Source organism: Gracilinanus agilis, chromosome 3, assembly GCF_016433145.1.
Source record: "Gracilinanus agilis isolate LMUSP501 chromosome 3, AgileGrace, whole genome shotgun sequence".
Lineage (NCBI taxonomy): Eukaryota > Metazoa > Chordata > Mammalia > Didelphimorphia > Didelphidae > Gracilinanus > Gracilinanus agilis.
In genome coordinates, this window is record NC_058132.1 from 589,486,357 (window position 1) to 589,491,891 (window position 5,535).

Consider the following 5,535-nt stretch of genomic DNA (forward strand, 5'->3'; position numbering starts at 1 on the left):
TGTGAGAACAGAGGGAGTGTCAGCAAATCCTTGCGAACCTGAAGATTGGAGATTTGGTGATATTTTTCAAGGGTGGTTTGCTTGGGAAATTAAGATGACTTTATGGAGGAGAGAGATCTGTTAGTATGGAGGACCTAACGAAGGGTGAAAAATCAATTCAACAAGCATTTGTAAAACCTTTAATGTTTATAAGGCACTATGCTGGTTACCAGAAGATACACAATATAATAGAAAATAAAAAAAATCTCTGCCCTCGGCTGGCTAACACTGTACTGTAGACACATCATATTTATATTGATAAGTAAATATAAGATAATTTAAGGAAGGAGATAGCACTAATAGCAAGAGGGAGTAGGAAAGTCTTCCTGTAATACGTGGTACAAGACTTAAGCCTTGGGGCATATTCCTTTTTTACCTTAGCTGCTATAAGGTAAAAGAGATAAAAGAATCTATTCCAGGGGAACTAAACAGCATGTGTAAAGGATGGAAGCAGCAAATGGAACATTTAATTTAAGGGACAGCAAGTAGTATGTGTAGGAATGTAAGGTAAAATAAAATTGGTCAAAGACGGGATGACTTTGAATATCAAACTAAGGAGGCTGTGTTTTATCTAAGAGCCAGAATTTTTAACCTGGGATCCAAAAATTTGGTTGCTTTAAAAACATCATTTCAAAGTAATTGGTTTCCTTTGTAATTCTATGTATTCAATTTTATTATCTAAAAAACATTATTTTGAAGGGTCCCATAAATTTCCTTAGATTGCCAGAGGTCCATGATGCATAAGTTAGGAACCTCTGGTCTAGAAGCAATAGGGAAACACTAAAGATTCTTTAGCAGAGAAGTGACATGATCAGTACTATCTTTTCCCCTTCCCAACTCCCCACAAACTCTATTAGAAGGATGAAAAACTGAGACTACTCTGGCTTACAACATATGAAGGTCAGATGGACAAAACTCTTGCTTCTCCCAAAGTTTTTTTTTAATTTTTAAAAAGTTATTATTTATTTTAAACATTATTTAATTTTTTTCAATTCCAGATTCTCTGTCCTTCTCCTTTGCCTCCCACATCCACTGAGAAGACAAATAAGATGATATCAATTATATGTGTTAAATCATTCAAAATATATTTTCATATTAGCCATATGAAGAGAGAGGAAAGAGAGAGAGAGAGAGAGAGAGAGAGAGAGAGAGAGAGAGAGAGAGAGAGAGAGAGAGAGAATTATACTTCAATTTGCACCCACATTTAATCAGTTCTTTCTCTAGAGATGGATAGCATTTTTTCATTATGAGGCCTTTGGGATTGTCTCAGATCATTGTATTGATCAGAGAGGATGAGTATTTCATTGTTGATCATCATTATAACATTACTGTGACTGTGCACAATGATTTCCCAATTCTTCCCATTTCACTTTGCATCATTTCATATGTTTTGCTATGTTTTTCTGAAACCACCTCTCATTATTTCTTTTATCTTTATAGTGCTCCATCATAATCATATACCATAATTTGTTCAGCCATTCCACAACTGATGAGCATTCCTTCAGTTTCCAATTCTGTAATACCACAAAAAAGCTGATATAAATATTTTTATCCAGAGGTCCTTTTCCTTTTCCTTTGATCTCTTTGGGATATAGACATAGTAGGGATATTGCTGGATCAAAAACTTTGCACAGTTTACTTCATTCCTTCTAGAATTTGTCATTTCTGATAGATGTAAAGTGGTACTTCAGAGTTGTTTCATTTCACCTTTCTTTAATCAAAAATGATTTAGAATTTTTTAAATATGGCTATGAATAGCTTTGATTTTTTTCTTCTGAAAACTTGCCATTCATCTTTCCTTTGACCATTTTTCAATTGAAAAATAGATTTTAAAATAAATTTGCATGTTACCTTATATATTTGAGAAATGAGCCATTTATCAGAGAAAGTTGCTGTAACATTTTTCTTATTATTACTTCATTGTCTGTGGTATCTTTTATATTTTATTTATATTTATTTTCTTATAAAACATCACAGATATTATTATTTACCTCCTTTTTTCCAAAAAGGTAATTGAGAGGATATCAGTAACTACTGACTCATTGCTTGCTATTTTCCCAGCTCTATAAAATCATTATGAAAATACTTAGATATTCCTCAAGGCATACTTTTTTGTTGTTGTTTTCCACTGGGTTATACATATTTTATCACTCAAAACCTACTTCCATATTATTCATTTTTGTAATAGAGTAATCTCAAAATCAAAACCCCAAATCATATACCCATACGAGCAAGTGATAAATCATATGTTTTCTTCTTCATTTATTCTCCAGCTATTCTTTCTCTAGATGCGGACAGCTTTCTTTCTCAGAAGTCCCTTGGAATTGTCCTGGATCATTGCATTGCTATTTGTAGCAAAGTCTTTCACATTTGATCACAATGTTTCATTTATTGTGTGCAATGTTCTCCTGGTTCTGCTCATTTCGTTCCACATCAGTTCATGTAGGTCTTTCCAGTTTTTATAGAAATCAAGCAGTTTATCATTCCTTATAGCACAATAGTATTCCATCACCATCATATAATACAATTTGTTCAGCCATGCCCCAATTGAGGGACAACCCCTCTTTTTCCAATTTTTTGCTATGTGGTATCTTTTAGCAAGATGCAGTTTCCTTAATTCTCTCTTTTAATCAGGTCTATTTTTGCTTTTGCTTTATCTGAGATGATTGCTTATCCATGCCTTTTTAAAGTTCAGCTAAACCATATTAGATTCTGCTCCAACTCTTTTTTTATCAACTTTTTTATCAACAAAAATTAAATTTTAAATCCGTGTATTTCTTTCTGTTTCAAGTGTGTCTCTAGTACACAACATATTGTTGGATTCTGATTTCTAATCCACTCTTCTGTCTTTTTTCATTTTATGGGTTAACTTATTCATTTCACATTCATAATTATAATTATTAATTTTATTTTCATCTATATCATTCTCTTCTGCTTATCCTCATCTCTCTTTTTAATCCTGTCCCTCTGCAAAAGCCAATTTTGTTTCTGACCATTGCCCCCTTTAATTTGCCCTCCCATTTTTCATTCTCCTAGCTCAAATCTCTTCTTGCCTTTCCCTCCTATTTCATTATTGAGTAAAGCAGATTTCTTTGCCCAGCTGAGTGTGTGTTCTTCCTTCTTTGAACCAATTCAAATCAGAGTGCAGTTCAAGCATTGCCCACCACTCATTCATTTTCCCCTTCACTATAAGAGTTCTTCCTAAGATGCCTCTTTAATATGAGGAAAATGTCCCCATTCTACCTCTCTTTTCTTTTTTTTTCTCCCCATGACATTCTTATTTTCCACCCATTCTTTTTTTTCTTTTAGATCATTACAACATAATCAACACACAGCTGTGTCCTTGGTCTATGTAGACTCCTTTTAACTGCCCTAATAATGATAGAGTTCTTGTATTGATTCCAAGGCAGGAGAGTGGTAAGGGCTAGGTAATTGGAGTTAAATGACTTGCCCAGGGTCACACAGCTAGGAAATGTCCTGAGCACCATTATTTCTCCAGACTTCCTTGCTGGGATGTCATAGGTCACCATGACTCAAACTCTTGGTTCTGTAGAAGCCACTTTGGGCACCTGAAACTGAGGACAAATAACATAGAACAGAAAAAAAATACCCCCAGACCCATTTCTCAGAGCTGGAGTAAATGAGGAAGTAAAGAAGGAGAATCCTTTCCCTCTCACTGGTTTGTTTCATGGCCACTGCTGTGGGTGAACTGGGAAGAAGACCCAGGCAGAGAAAAGAGCAGCAGAAGAGAGTGATGGGGAAAAAAGTGAATGGCTCAGTTTAGCCAATTTTAAAGACACCCCAACCTGTGTGCTAGAGGGACCAGCAGATTCCATGTTAGGCAAACAGGGGATGCTCTCAGCCAGGGGTCAGCAACGTATGGCTCTCAAGCCATATCTGGCTCTTTTGAGGGCCATATATGGCTCTTTCTGCAGGAGCCATAAAGTCAATTTTTTTTCAGGCGCTGTTACAGGAGCGTGCACTGTGAGCACTGTACAGCTCTCACGAAATTACATTTTAAAAAATGTGGCATTTATGGCTCTCACAGCCAAAAAGGTTGCCGACCCCTGCTCTAAGCACATTGCAAGGTGGTTTCCATGTTAGGAGAACTGGGTGTGCCAAGAGAAATCCAGATTGCCACTCTGAAAAGAATTTCACATTCTACTGACTTGTTTACATTTTGATAATACTTCTGGAATTCTGGATTTCATCATCTTTAATAATGCTTTTAAAATATTATTTTGGCAACTGTGAGAGTCTGGAAGAAAAGAGAGATTGGAAATAAACAGGCCAATCACAAGGCTATTGCAACATTATTTAAATAGTTTGGGTATGAGATGATAAAGTCCTGAACTAAGGTGGTGGCATGGATTTGAGCAGCATAATGGAGGCAAAAATAATACCATTTGGTAACTGATTGGATATGGAGGATGAAGTAAAATGAAATGCGAGTATTTCCAAATAGACAGAAGAACCTTCTGAGCCTCTTCCCGTCCTTTATATTGGAGAATAATATGGACCCAAAATAGATTTCTTAGATGTAGACCTGAATCTTCAGGATGTTCCAAAGGGCTTATAATCTAGTCAGAACCCAGTAGGTATATAACTCAGTATATGCTAACTTGTAGATGCTTTCTAGACTTGCTTTTCTCAAACCATTTAAGCTTTTATTAAGCTAGAGAGGAATACAACATTCCTCTGGCTCAATGATCAACCAAATATATTGTGTCCCATAATGCTAATTCTTGGAGTTTTTCATATTGGGATTTTTTGGGGGTAAAATATGATGAGTTGATAAATATTGAGAAAGCTCTTATGAACAGTGTAGTGTGCTTACTTGACTGAAAGGTCTATAATGCAACATACCAGTGTAAAATAACTGGAGCATTAACAGGATAATTTGTTCTAGATATTCTATTATCTTTTCATCATCAATTATTTTTCATCATCAAATTATTTCAAAGGATTTCCTGAAAAGTTGTCACTGAAGATTTATAAGTTAAGTTGTATGTATGATTTATATAAGAATTTATAATATACTGACTGAAATGCTTTATCTTCATTATGATTCCTCTTCATTAAGCAATGGCTCTTAACATTTAAGTTTTTTTTTTTATTCCTGCCTCTGTTAGATAATTTGTGATTTTTAAAACACTTGGATCCTTCTTCAAGGCTCCGGAAACACTGAGAAGGGCTAATATAATTCCAGAGAGGAAGTGTTATATAGTTTGGAATTAGAAAGTGTGACCTTTCTTGGTTTCATATTTGGTCACATAATTGGGAGCAGATTTAGGAGGTACTGAAAATTCTCCTACTCTAAGAAGCAGTTCTTGAGAGATAGTTTATCCTTTTAGTAGTAGAAGCAGTGCAGACCTAAATCTATCTTGGACTAGAAGTTCAGATTTAGCTTTAGAATCCAGTCCAGAGGGATTTGAATAGAGGGACAAGTGCCTGTAAGCTACTTTGGCTAAGTCACTCTAGCTAGGTATTAAAAAT